At 40.9% G+C, this 15,122-nt stretch overlaps 1 protein-coding gene and 1 long non-coding RNA gene across 4 annotated transcripts in view; one reads left to right on the plus strand and one right to left on the minus strand.

Annotated features, from left to right (window-relative positions):
- RDX (radixin) overlaps positions 1-8,808 on the minus strand; it is a 93,099-nt gene extending 84,291 nt beyond the window's left edge. For 2 of the 3 annotated variants that reach the window (XM_059708010.1, XM_059708008.1), the window contains exon 1: positions 8,632-8,807. The gene's annotated coding sequence lies outside the window, so the exon portion shown is untranslated. Of the gene's footprint in view, positions 1-8,631 lie in introns of all 3 variants that reach the window. The other variant, XM_059708007.1, reaches the window with a different exon arrangement.
- The window catches only part of LOC132240607 (uncharacterized), a 419,797-nt gene that overhangs the window by 298,698 nt on the left and 105,977 nt on the right, over positions 1-15,122 (plus strand). The gene's annotated exons all lie outside the window — the stretch shown is intronic.

The following is a 15,122-nucleotide window of genomic DNA, read 5'->3' on the forward strand; positions in this document are numbered from 1 at the left end:
TGGGCCTCTAGTATACTATGATACAGATAAGAATTCTGCCTTGTATTTTTTAGGATGAGGCTGGGTATATATGTAATTAAAACCTACGTTTTTAGCCAATTAAGTGATTATTGAAAAATATATCACAAAATTATTTAACCTCAACTGGACATTTCTAGAACTTCTGATTGTATTAGTATATTGTTCTTGAAACTGGCATCATTTGTTAGTAGAACAGACAAATGTCACATGAAAAGACATGATACCTAGACACATGTCATAGGGGTTCCACCTCCAATTGAGTCATCTTGAATACTGTCAGCGTCTTCCTTTCTTTCCTTTCTAAAAAATGGCAATATATAATCACCTAAGCCACTGTATATCGAAGATATATAATAAATATCAACTATTCTTCCCTCCTCCCACTCTTCATAAATTTCTTAGAGTGGGCTTACCCTACCTTTTGTCCTTACTGACTCCCCATAAGCAATGAAACACAATCATGGCAGCAAAATAACCAAAAATTAAGAGATGCTGCCAGAAGACATGTCCCACTTCCAGAAAAGTTCATGTATGAATATGTCCTCAACACTGAATGTGTCACATTTTATAAATAAAACATTCTCTTCTTTGTCCTTTAACTCTAACGGGGACCCTAAAACAGCCTCCTCTCTACCTCACACAATGGAAAAACAGCCTCGTACTCAACACCCTGAGCTCTAGTAAGTCAGCAGCAAAACAGGCTCTTTCCCACCTGTCAGGAGGTAAAACAGGTGTTAAGTCTACTCCATACTAGGCCTACATTAAAGCTTCGATAATTTTTACCGGGCTGCCTCATTTTACTCTTGATATTCTTTTCCCCAAGCCTAAATGTAATTTTTCCTGTCTTTTACCCAAACCTACCTGTAAATTTTTTTGTTTTTGTACTTTTTTCTCGACACAAAAGAAATCTCTGAACACAATTTTGGTCTCTCCACAGACTAAAAATATGACGAAAGAATTCCTCTGCCAATAAACTGAATTAATAAGGTGACTCTGGCAGTCAAATCAACACAATAACAGCATCTACAAAAAAAAAAAGTTCTTAATCTTCTGCCACCACAGGCCCCTCTGGAGAAGCCTGCGAAGCTCTTCCCAGGAAAGTATTTTTTAAAATGCACACAGTAGGCCTGGCCTGGTAGGCCAGTTGGTTAGCACTGTCCCACCAAGGTTGTGGGCTCAATCCCTGGTCAGGACGCATACAAGAATCAACCAATGAACACACAAACACGTGGAATAACAAATCAATGTTTCTCTCTCCCTTCCTTTCTCTCAAAAATCAATCAATCAAATGACACTTAAAATGCACACTAAAATAACACCAAAAATAATTACATTGAAATTATCAAAATATAAAAAGCACAAATTTATAAAATAGTAATATATGTGCTTCTTTATTAATCTTTAGACAATATCTATTAGTGGGCCTAATAATTAAACTTCTAAGTAATGATGAGTATGAATGTCGTTTTAAGATATCTGCAACAGTAATGGATCTGCAATTTCTATTGGAAACAGTCTCTGCTACTGCTAATTGCTACCGCTGCCCACTTTCATAATGAAAGGAAATATGTAAAGATGTAACCTTTTTCCCTATCCAAGTTCACAGAGCCATAGGCTTAAAACCTCTAATAGACACCGAAATATGTTTATTATGTTTAGCTCAGTGTTAAGACTGTATTTAATAGCAATAATAATGCACTTTTACCTATATAATGCCATGTGATTCCCTAAGTGAAACAAAAAGGACAAGAATTTTTAAGCTCCATTTTGCAAATAAAGAAATAGGCCAAAGGCAAGGACAAGGGTGGTGAATGGAGAGAGTAGTTGTAGAATGCTCACTATTCAACCACTGTATCTACATTATATAATTTTCATAACAGCTCTTCCTCCCCCTGCCCAACATAGGTGTCACAATCCCTCATTCTTCTAATAAGGAAATGCAGGTTCAGGTAAGTGACTTGCACAAAGTACTAAGGCTAGTTAACAAAGTCAGAGGTCCACGGAAATCCTAGTCCTGGGCTCTTGACATTCTGCCCTTTTCTAACATCATTTTAGACAAGTTCATCCCAAGCAATGGCTAGAACACACTAATACTGGTATAATCACCTCTGTAAATGAATTTCGTGTAAGGGTGATATGCAGTTCTAAATAAGAAATTAAGTACTTTTTTTGTAGGAAATTATTTTTGTTCAAGAATATTTTCAAGGGCCCTAACGGGCGTGGCTCAGTGGATAGAGTGTCAGCCTGCGGACTGAAGGGTCGCAGGCTTGATTCCGGTCAAGGGCATATGCCTGGGTTGCAGGCTCGATCCCCAGTAGGGGGATCATGATTCAGCCGATCAATGATTCTCTCTCTTCATTGATGTATCTATCTCTCTCTCTCCCTCTCCCTTCCTCTCTGAAATCAATAAAAATATTTTTAAAAAAGAATGTTTTCAAGGAAATGAAATATTCAACATTTTTAGCAAAATATACATGTTACTGAAAATGCAATGTCTAGAACTTAAATATAAAGGAAAACTGCAATATTTTAAAATTTTTTATATTGAATTTACATTGTCTTTTAAATTAATTTTATAAATTTAAAAGAAACACCGTATCTGTATTATTCCCAAGGTAGGTAGAAAAATAACAGTATCATTCACAATGATTAATTTTAAACACCAAAAGATAAGAAAGTTAAATCCAGTCCAATTCCCTCATTTTACTTTTATGGAAACATAAAAAATTTATATAATGAATGTTTAAAATAGAAAAACAAAGATAGGTTCAAATCTGTTGCACTGAAATATTTACTAGTTTATACACACAAAAGTGCGTAACACACTATGATGTACAAAATGGCACAACTATATTCCATCAGAGTGTGACCTTCTCTGTAGTTTACACCTCAAATGTAAAGAGTATTTGGCATATGATTATAAATATCTGAATGTATGAAAGATATCTTAAAGCAGGGGTTGGCAAACTTTTTCAGTAAAGGACCAAAGAAGTAAACTTTTTAAGTTTTGTGGATCTTAAGGTCTATGTTGCAACAACTCTATTGTTGTAGCCTGAAAGCAGACATAGGTAATATGTAAACAAGTGAGTTATAATGTATTCAAATAAAACTTTATTTACAAAAACAGGCAGCAGGCTGGATTTGGCTCATAGGCCAATTTGTCAACCCCTGCCTTAAAGTATTTTAGCAGGAAATCAATGCTTTTATTACATAATTTAAGTAAATGTGGTACTCATAAAGATAGGAACTCACATATTCATGCTAGATTATGTATGACAGATCAATCTTGGATCTGATTTGGAATGGGCGTAAGAAAGAACCCAAGACATTTGGTATGTGACTAAGGAAAATAATCTAATGGGAACAGTTAGAAGAAGGGCAATTCCATTACCATCGCCAGTGACTGGTTAGGTATATAAAGTACCCAATCCTGACCAAGGAGACTAGGTATCTGCTGGGGGGGGGGGGGGGGGGGGCTTCTGGGAGAGAGACAGTTGGATACTGAACGGAATGGGGTGCCAGCCCTGCTGCAGCCACATTGGAAGCAAGGGAAAGCAGTTTTAACTATGAAGCTGAAGGGAAGACCACAGGGCAGAGAACTGGTACAAGAATGAGTCCTTGCTGTCATTACTGTTATTCTTGAGCCTCTATACTTTATTATGTAAGATGGTAAATTTCCTCATTATTGAAGCATGTTTGAGACTTTTCTGTTATAACAGCCAAAGCATCTTAAATGATATAAGGACTTGAAAGTGAAGATTGCTCACTTCACAATTTCACCTGCAGCCATCCTTATTAATTACAACTTTTCACAAAGACATATTTAAAGTCCTGAAAGCCCAGAGACTACCTACAACTCAGAAAAATATACATATCAATTACTGATACTGAAATTCATAACTTTATAGTTTCTGTAATTGTGGAGAAACTAAAACAGTGCAGTACCTCCTTCTTTGATACTGTATCTAAGACATTCTTTCATTAAGATGTTTTTTCTCTCTAAAGCAGGGGTTAGCAAACTTTTTCTATAAAAGGCCACATAGTATTTACTTTAGGTTTTGCAAAAACTGCAAACTCTGCTATTATAGCTCAAGAGCAACCAATATGTAAACAAATGGCATTTCTGTGTTCCAATAAAACTTTATTTACATCTGTGGCTCAGTTGGTTGGAGCATTGTGCCATACAGGGAAAGGTCATGGGTTTGATTCCTTCCCATCAGGGCACAGACCTAGGTTGCAGTTCTGTCTCCAGGTGGGGCACCTACACCGATGAGAGGCAGCCTATCAATGTTTCTCTCTCATATGGATGTTACTTTCTCTCCTTCTAAAATCAATGAAAACATATCCTCGGGTGAGAATTAAGATTTTTAAAAAATTTTATTTACAAAAGCAGGCTGGATTTGGCCTTGCAAACCAGTTTGCTGACCTGTGCTGACCTGATCTCTAAATGGTTAACAGTAAAGAGATTATCTCTCTTACACAAATCAACTTTACTAGAACTTAAAAATAGTTTATTTAAAATGTGTACAAATTATGTAGAAACGTAAAGTAACAAACTTTTCTTGCGCATTCTACTCATACCCATTAGATCATTTGATGTAGTCTAGTTACCTTATTTATATATAACATACTGTTAAAATGTAACAATATTTTGTTATCAGACAGACATTACAGTAGAAAAAAAATATAAAACTTAATTCATATGCAAGTTTGCATCTACTCACCAAATAAAAATATTTCAAATTAGTGAATTTGAAAAATTTCTCTACATACATAGTAATTATTCAAAGAAAAAAATCACCCTCTATATCTAACCTGAATGAACAGCTCTCTTCCAGGAGGCTGACATTCGAGTTAAAAATAGAATAAGGAAGTGAATCAAATGGACCATATTTTCCTTCCAAACAGATCCCTGGTACAAAGATACACATTATATGGACATTTCAGCACCCAAAACCAAAAACCCATTTTCAAAGGACACCATTTTCCACTGGCATTTATATACCTTACTCTAAGAAAACAAAAGGCGAATTTCACCTTTAATCATTAGTCAAGAAAATGTGCACATATACGTAAGCACATTTAAGAATTATTATAGGACAGCCATTTTAACCTTTTTCATCTCATGGTACACTAATCACTAAAATTCTGTGGCACACCAAAAAACGTATGTTTTTGTCCATCTGACAAAAAAAATTGGTGTAATTTTGATTCATTCACACTGGACAGCTATTGTACTGGCTGTTGTCATTTTTTTATTTGACAAGCTAAGGGAAAAGAGGTCAGTGGCCCTGACTAAACAGTCAGGTATTGCATGTTTTAAAAATTCTTGCGGCACCCAGCTGAAAATAGCTGTTGTAGGAAATTCCATTGTGTTATCCCATTCAAATGATAGAATTCTAAGAAACATTAATTAATGTTTAACAATAATAAACACCCTTTCGACATCTGTTACAAAATAACCTTATTTTTACAGACTTTAAAGTAAAAAATAAGATCTATAAAGTATATATGTAAGTACTGGCATTTTCTATATACAAGGAATTGCTAGTAGCAATTACCAATGAGAAATATGACTGGGAAAGAGGTTGGAGGGTTCTAGGGAGTGAGGACTTTTGCTTTTCCCTTCACATCTTTTTCGGTCTTTAAACTTTCTCCTAAAATGTATTACTTTTTTAGCCTTTTAAAATGGTTTAAAATATATGTTCAATATAAGTTAATATTGAGACATATTCCAGGAACTAAAATGAAAAGGAAAGGCAGAAGTTCTGTGAAGGAAGCTAGACATCGAGGAACTCTCCAGGGTCAGACTGGCCACTTCCACCACTGGTGAGAGGTGAGCAGACACTGACTGCAGAAGCTAGGGGAGTTCCCCCAGAGTATCAGCCTGAGGCTTAAAACCACCTGGGAAGGGTGGAGTCCACAGCAATTCAATCCAGTTCCACGGATCCAGTACCCAAGAGTAGTATCTATGTAGGTAAGAAGTACACCCTTGCCCTAGCTGGTTTGGTTCAGTGGATAGAGCATCGGCCGGCCTGCAGACTGAAGGATCTCGGGTTCAATTCCTGCCAGGGGCACAAGCCCCCGTTGGGTTTGATCCTTAGTAGGGGGCATGCAGGAGACAGCCAATCAGTGATTCTCTCTCATCATTGATGTTTCAATGTCTCTCTCCCTCTCCCATCCTCCCTGAAATCAATAAAAATATTAAAAAAAAAAAAAAAAAAGTACACCCTAGCTCAGTGATGGTGAACCTTTTGAGCTCGGCATGTCAACATTTTGAAAAACCCTAACTTAACTCTGGTGCCATGTCACATATAGAAATTTTTTGATATTTGTAACCATAGTAAAACAACGACTTATATTTTTGAGATTTATTTTATATATTTAAATGCCATTTAACAAAGAAAAATCAACCAAAAAAATGAGTTCGCGTGTCACCTCTGACACGCGTGTCATAGGTTTGCCATCACTGCCCTAGCTTTTGGTCTGCAGAAGGTCCACACCATCCAAGAATCTACTTCCTAGATTCACAAAAGTAGCATAAAATTCCATTATAGCTAATGGAATTTATTACCTATCAGGCATGCTCTACCAGCATAGCTCAGTCTTCACAATCTTAATAGAACACTTTTTTTTTAAGGCTTTGGTCTTTGGGAAGTACTAGTTAAAATTTGCCATTTTTAAATGGCATAAGTTAAAATGCAGTAAGTTAGAAATGAATGAAAAGCAAGACTCCCACCATCATCCAACATTTCGGACTCTACTATAGCAGACTATGCATAGACTAAAGATTGAGAACTGAAATTAAAATGAAATATGTACACTTTCAACAGCCTGCAAAGGATAAAAATAGTAAAATCCAATTCTGCTCTTGGGAACAGTGAAGCAATAAACAAGAAACAAGCCTTGCTCCTGAGAGTTAGCAAGAGGGAGAAAGAATAGTAAAGCCTGTCATTTCTTACACCAGGAAAAAGAATGAATTTATTTAATTTCCCGTTAAGAAGTAATGCATAAAACGAAGGACAGATGCAATATACTCTCCATACACCAAAATTACACTTACTCTACAAGTATTTCTGAGCTCTCAGTACCTGCTCTTCCATGTGTGAGGATATGGGAGTACACAAAACAATGTATCATCCACAAGGGCAATAATTTACTATTTCTAAATGCCATAGTCAAACTTTGTCTCACTTAAATGAAACTGTAAAGCATTCCAATGTATAGATATTAGATATCCATTCCTTACGAATAATGTACTGTTTATTAAATCCCATCCTATATAAAAGTGATTAAACAAAAGTCAGTGCAGTCCTTTTTACAGCATACTATTGACTTCAAAATGAGAGTTCTAAATGCCGACCTCCTGGAGGTAAACTATTATTGTTAGTCTCTCTGGAAGACAAGGCACACCGGTGAAAGCAATGGAATTCTGAAAATAAAGAAGTCTGAGTATTAATCTCTTCTCGAATCTAAGCATGCTGTTTTGGCAAATGGATTAAACCATTATTTATCCAGCAAAATGAACGGGGCAATTGTTCCTTCAGAGCTCCGTCGGCAATATAACAGGGTATTCAGTGTTTGTGTTCTAAAAAAAATGCAGCGTAAACAATAGATCGCAATGTCTATGTCCAAGTACTCATTTATCAAATAAACCCTAACTATCTCGGGCTTTTAGGTTCACATCATGCCCGTCTTGGTGCCACCGGACTCGTTAAAATGTCTTCTTGAGAATCTCAACTGTTATTTCAACGGATGTATCGTTGATGAAGTTGACTTCACACTTCCAACCTCATGAAGAACCACCACTAAAGGGGAAAATAAAACACCAAATAGTGGGAGTGGCTAAAGAGCCACGGTATCTGCATAGGAAGCGGGGTGCTTTTTTTAAACTGAAATCATGCCGTGCCCCCCTTTCCCAGGTGGCCCGGGAACTCAGTTCAGAGCCCTTCGCAAGAAGGGGGGCCGGGAGGTTCTCAACCCGCCCGCTGGGGTCTAAGACACCAAAGCGGCCGCCCCGGCCCCGAAAGCCGAGGCTCCGAGGCCGCCGCCGCACGTAGCGGGGCGGCGGGAGCGCGGCCCCGGCTCGGGGCGCGGGCGGCCGGGAGCGGTGCGCGCCCCAAGCCCGGGACGCGCCATCCCCGGGCCACGAGGGCGGCCGCACGCTCTCTAGTAACTCAACACCCTCCCCTGCACCCGAGGCCGGAGGCTCCTGGATGCCTCCCCGCCCGGCGCCGGCCCTCCTCGCGGCTGCATTTCCAAACTGCCCGCCGGACGCGCGGGCGGCCGGGCCGCGCCCAGGCGATGGAACCCGCCCGCCCGCCCCGAGCTCCGGGTCCCGGCCGAAGCCCGAGGCGGACCCCGCGCCCGCCGCGGGGAGAATCGCGCGGCGGCAGGTCCGGGCGGCGGCCGGTCACGACTCGGGCCGGCCTCGCGGGTCCCCCCGCCCCGGGAGCGGCCGGGCCGATAGGGCGGCGCCGCGGGGCGCGAACGGAGGCGCGCGAGGCCCTAGCAGCGCGGCCGACGGGCAGCGCGGGCCCCGCAACTTCTCGCCACCCCCGCGGCTGCGGCGGCGCGGGAGCGGGGCGCGGGGCGGCGCCGGCGGCTTACCCCACGGCGAGCGGTCCTCCACCCGAGCGCGGCGGGGCGCAGAGCGCGGGCCGGGCGTCGCGGCTGCGGCAGGAGGGAGGGAGACGCGCGGTAGGAGCCCGGGCCGGAGAGCAGAGGCGCCGCCGCAGACAGCTCCGCAATATGGCCGCCCGGCGGCTCCGGGCGGGGCGGGGGTGGGGGGAAAGGCGGGGCTGCCCCGGGCCCCCCGCCTCCCCCTGCCGGCGGCCGCCTCGCGCCGCGGCCAGAGCGCCAACGCCGCCGCCCGGCCGCCCCGCCCCGCCCCGCCCCGCGGCTCCCAGCTGCCCCCGTCGCGGGGCGTCGGCGGGGTTCTCCGGCCGGGGCTGGGCCGCCGAGCCCGGGGGGAAGTGGGGCGCGCGCCGAGGAAGGGGGACCCCATCCGGGGGCCGGGCTAGAGCGAAGCCGGCTGCGCGGAGCCGCCCCACCCAGAGCGCAGAGCGCGCCCGCCGCTCCCCGCGCGTGGAAACTTGAAACTCCCGCTGGTGCCAGGAGACGCGCCGCGGGCGTCTGCGCGGCCCCCGAGGAGGAGCTCTTCCCGCGGGGAATCCGGGACCGAATCGAGCGTGGTCGTTGGCTGTTGGGCTTGAAAAGCCTGCGTCAGGGGAGAAAAAATGGGCCTTTCAGGGGAATTTGTATTTGCCACAAAGAACGTTTAAGTTATTTTGGCAGGTTTTACCCAACTAGACAAACGTGCTTTCTCAGGGGCAGTGTTCACTTTAAACTCTTAACCAAAACCTCGATGGATACGGCCTCAAACGAGAGTGCACATTTTTATCCAGGCAAGGATATTGGGTGATTTTGTATCACCACCCACATTCTTCGGCAGTTGCGGAGCCCATGAAAAAGTTGCAAGTGGGGGATCCAAAGAGCCACCAAACCTAAATTATTCTAAATTTAGAGAAAGGCATTTGATGATAGTATAACACTAGCCTAGGCATGTTAGTGGCTGGGAATAGATGGACTTCTGGTCAGTGTTGTGTCACCTTGCTCCCTCTCCCCGCTGTTTTCTGCTGGGATGCAAAGACCTAAACATGCTTTGCGGATTAAAAAAAAAAAAAAACCAGCAAGTGCACCAAATCAGATTAGCCTAGTTTGCCCTGTTTGCAACACTTCATATAGTTTACCTTTTATGAACAAACTTTAGATTCAAATAAAACCTCACGAGTATACTTAACTTTTATAGAACAATAACTCATATCCTTCCTTCCTTACCGTTTGCCTTCCCTGAGACGGTAGCTTTTCCCGGAACTCTCTCCACAGGTCACTTTGACTATGCTTCCTCTTCAGTGACTTTCCGCCATTGCCCTGCAAACAATGAAAAGCCCCAGGAGTTTAACTCAAAAGCCTTTAGATTTCATGTTTCTCAAGGATGGAAATCAGGTGTGTTTGTTTTAACTCAAAGATTGGTCCCTGGCCTTCCTGGATGGGAAGAATTATCCACATCAAGTGGCATGCATAATAGTCAAAGTAATATGTACATTCCTCGGTGGTACATGAATTAAAAGTATATAAAATACTTTTGCAATGGAAAATGGATTCACTGTTGCTCATCATGTGCCACCCACTGGTGTGAAATGCTTTTATATGACTTTCTTTTAATAATGGCAACAGCCCTGTGTTTGGGGATAGAGGGGGAAGGACAACGACTAAAGAAAAACCTCAAAGTAGTTAAGTAATTTGCTCAATGTAACAGCTGGAAAGTGGCAAAGCCATGACCAAACCAGTTACATTTGACTCCAAAACCTTCATTTCACTCCATCCCAGGCCACAGTACCCAGACCAGAAATTGTAACATTTCCCTTGGCTATCATATTAGTAAATGTTTAAGTAAAAGATAATATCCAAGACTAATGAGATAAATAGGATACTCCCAGACATTGAGTGGGAGTATAAACAGAAACAACCTGTTTAAAAAGCAATTTGGCACTGTGATTCAACTTACAAAAATGTACGTGGAAACCTCGTCCCATGTCTGGGATTCTTTCTGAATGCAAAAATCTGAAACTGAGCAAAAGCTTTGTTCATAAACTCCACATCACAGTATTATTTATAAGGTGCAAAAATAAAAAGTTTGTTTACTCTAGCATTTCAGTAACAATTTTAAATGTTTATATGTTATAGTATTACATCATGGCAAGTGGAAATTTATAGTATTAAGTGGGGGAAAAGTTATAACACTATCCATGCAGTATTATCGCATCCACGTTTAAACACACACACACACACACCAAAAAAACAACAACAAACAAACAAAAAAACCAAAACACTGCCCTAGCCGGTTTTCTTGAATCGATAGAACATTGACCTGCAGACCGAAAAGTCCTGGGTTTGATTCCAGTCAAGGGCACAGGCCTGGGTTTCAGACTCCATCTCCAGCAGGGGGCATGTAGGAGGCAGCTGATCAATGATTCTCATCCTTGATGTGTCTATCTCCCTCTCCCTTCAATAAATCAATAAAAATACGTTTTTTAAAAAGCAATAGAAAAACATCCACGGGTAAGGATTAAAGCAAACAAACAAAAAAACAACTATGAGTTGTTAGGAAAAAAAGAAAGATTGAAACCAGAGTTGTCTTTAGATAGTGTTTCTATGGGCATATTTTTCCTTTATTCTGTTCTTCAGTATTTTCGACATTAATTTCGCAGTGTAAAGAAATCTAAGTGTCACTACAATGTGGGTTGTCAGTTACACAAAAATAGCAAAGCTGAGGCAGGATAGTAAGAAGCTTGGAAAAGTCCTTGGCAAGTGGAATAGGGAAATGCAGACAGGTGGCTGATTCAGACCTGCCTCATCCAGCACCCTGACTCACCTGTCTCCTTTCCTCTTGCATGACCACTCCCTTAAGCATTAAGCCCTCAAGACAATGAGGTCCTGATCAGCATCAAATAATCTTGGGAACGAAGCCTCGGGTCTGTTGACCATGGAGACAGAGTTTTGGTCAAACTAGAGATAACATCTAGGTTTCAGCTCCAGGCCCAGGAAAGCAGCAAAACCAGAGGAAACTGCATGACAGCTGACATGAGGACCAGATGCAATGATTACTGAGCCCCCCCCCCCACCCTAGTGCTGACCAATAGGTAGAAACCAGGACCCTGACTCCATAAGCTCATTTTGATGAATCAGCATATTAAAGGACATGCCTGGAAAGCTGATGAATATTCTAGTGAGATCCTTTCCTGAGATCTCCTCTAGAATTCCTGCCTTTAGAAAACAGATTTTAAAACCCCTTAAGAGGACCCAGGTGCATTGCTCTCTCTCTTTAGACTAGAGCAGTGGTTCTCAACCTTGGCCGCACATTAGAATCACCTGGGAATCTTTTTAAAATCCTGATTTCTGGGCCTCATCCTCCGGAAATTCTGTTTCTTTGTTACTAATGTTGTGGCCCCACCCCATAACAAAGACAGAGAATTTCCTGAGAATGAGGCCCAGAAATCAGGATTTTAAAAAGATTCCCAGGTGATTCTAATGTGCGGCCAAGGTTGAGAACCACTGGATTAGAGCAAGCCGATACCTTCTTTCTTCAGGCATCTATCTTTGCTTTCTTTCTCCTAAGCCAGTGATGGCGAACCTTTTGAACTCGGCATGACAGCATTTTGAAAAACCCTAACTTAACTCTGGTGCCGTGTCACATATAGAAATTTTTTGATATTTGCAACCATAGTAAAATAAAGACATATTTTTGATATTTATTTTATATATTTAAATGCCATTTAACAAAGAAAAATCAACCAAAAAATGAGTTCGCGTGTCACCTCTGACACGCATGTCATAGGTTTGCCATCACTGTCCTAAGCTCTAAGAGGCCCCCTGAGCCTTGCAGCCAGGGGAGCAGCAGGCCAAGGCAGCTAACCCCCTGAACTGTCTCCAAGGCACACCCCCCCCCCTTTTTTTTTTTGCCTCTGTACTTTGTTTCCTGAATCCATGCAGCCCAGCTGGCTCACTTCTGCTCTGGGACTCTCTTTCTAAAGGACCAACGCAGTTCTCTGAGCAGCCCACTCGAATCTTCCCTTGGAGTGTACCTTTGCTTTGCATAATAGATAAACTTCCTTTTGCACTCTGAATTTTTTCTTTGCCAAACTCAAGAACCGGGAGCCAACATCACTGGTAACAAAGCCACTGTTTCCTAAGTGTGAGGTTCTTCTGTGAAGAACTGGGAACTGAGTGGGCAGGATTTTATAGTCAGGAGTCAAGTTTACTATTGATTATAACTTAATCTACACACCACCATTGTTTTCTTGTTACTTACATCAAATATATGCACCTTTAATGTGGTTTGGTTTTAATTTATCTTAGAGAGAGTGAAAGGGAGAGGGGGAGAGAGAGAGAGAGAGAGAGAGAGAGAGAGAGAGAGAGAGAGAAACATCAATGTGAGAGAGAAACATCAATGTGAGAGAGAAACATTAATTGTTGCCTCCTGCTTGCCCCTTACTGGGGATGGAGCCCACAACCCAGGCATGTGCCCTGACTGGGAATCGAACCAGCAAGCTCTTGGTACATAGGACCACACACAAACAACTGAGCTACACCAGCCAGGGCTAAAAAAAAATCTGATGCTATTATCAGCAGTTACAAAAAAATTTTTTATATATAGTACAAAGATGTTTATAAACAGAGGTTTCAGAAAGGTGAATTGAAATCAGGTTGGGAAGTTCAGAATTTTGCCCTTCATCTTTGAGGAACTAGGAATCCAAAAGAGGAATAATGTGACCTGAGTTGTGTTAGTCAGTAATGCAGCCATGCGGGTTGCTTGGGAAAGAGTGTGATAGCGAGAGAGGATGGTGAGGTCATCAGAGACAGCTTAGGTAGACTTTTGCTATAAAGGTCAAGGACCGAGAAGGACAACTTGGGAGGTTGTGAAGATGAAGTAGAATCTTTTAAAAGATTTGAGGAGTAAGAGAGAGATATTAAAATGATTTCAGGGTTTCTACTAGGTACCATTATGATAAGTAAGGAGTATAAAAGAAGTGGAACTGAGAGGATCAAGATAATTAGGCAGTTTAGGAAGATGCTGACTTTTAAGTGTCTATAGGCAACCTACGAACAAATGTATATTGAGTAACTGGAAATATAGGAACTATAAGAACAATGGCAAGTGAGACATCCAATAAATGCTTGTTAAATAAATGAACTTACAGAGATAACATGATAAAGTACACCTTTCATTTCCTATTTCCTTGAAAAATATAGTTTCATCCAATGATTTTACTAGAGTTAGATATTGAATTAAACTAAAGCATAGTAATGTAATAAAATTTTCCATCAAAAAATTTTATTTACCATTTTATAAAAGCCATAACCATGTAAAATGACAACTATTTTTAAAACCTTTGAATAGAAAGAAATGCAAAAGAAAATTTTTTATTATAAATCATGATATTTTACCCTATTCACACTATCTTGTATATTTAAGTACATATTCACAATTTGTTTGCCAATATAATAGCCCTCGAGAAAAAAAGTAGACAAGGTAAATAAAACTATCTTATCATTTGCTTTGTATGCCTATAAAGCCATACAAATTTAATTGCTGATATAAGCTATAAAATTTCAGTACAGTCAATAGAGGTTTCATGGCTAATGTACCTGAACTAAGAGTCAAAAAAAACCGCAGACCTATTTCTAGCTTTATTCTCTCCCTATCTAAAATCAAATTATATATGTACACAGTTCATAATGTGTCCACAGATATGGGCATTTTAATCTTCAACTAAGACAAAGTAAAAGTTTTTACTCAATCATCTTTGCTTATATAATGAAGCCAATTTAGTCTGTGATAACAGCAATAAAATCTCAGAGGTAAGTAATAAATGAGTGAAGAAAGTCTAAATGAGGCAATCTATACCTTTGGCTCGATTCCCAATTTCTATAAACAAGTTGCTAAGTAACCTGGAAAGAGCCAATGGTCTAGTCTGTAACTTACTTGCAAATAACATTAAAAGAGGGAGAACGTTACACCTATTGTGCCTTTCCTAGAGATTGTTTTCAGACACGCAGATTTGCAGAACTGAAAGAGCATTGAATTCCTTCTCCATCATTATTGTGAAATGGCCATCTCATCAACAGTGTTTTTCTGCCGCTAACTGTGTGAAAGCTCTAGGAAAAAAAAAACCACATTTTTTAAAAAACTGGACTCTTATTTTTCTCATCTATTAAATAAGGGAGCTGGATTAGACAGACGGTCTGTAAACTTTCCTGAAGCTCCAAAATTCTTCAACTCTGATTTACATGTAAAATATTTGATTCTCATATATAACAAGGTGTAATTTCTAGAATTCATTGTGTATTTTAAAACATATGAATTAAACATTTATATACAGAATCACTTACCATGACATTTCATAATTTTTGGCCCAAATATTCGTTCGTTTGTTGCTCAATGACACTCAATAATACAGATATGTAAATATATAAATCATAAAACTTGCCTGAACTTTAACACTGAGCATTCTAGCAATTGTTTTCTAATTTACAGC

The sequence above is a fragment of the Myotis daubentonii genome, chromosome 9, assembly GCF_963259705.1.
Source record: "Myotis daubentonii chromosome 9, mMyoDau2.1, whole genome shotgun sequence".
Lineage (NCBI taxonomy): Eukaryota > Metazoa > Chordata > Mammalia > Chiroptera > Vespertilionidae > Myotis > Myotis daubentonii.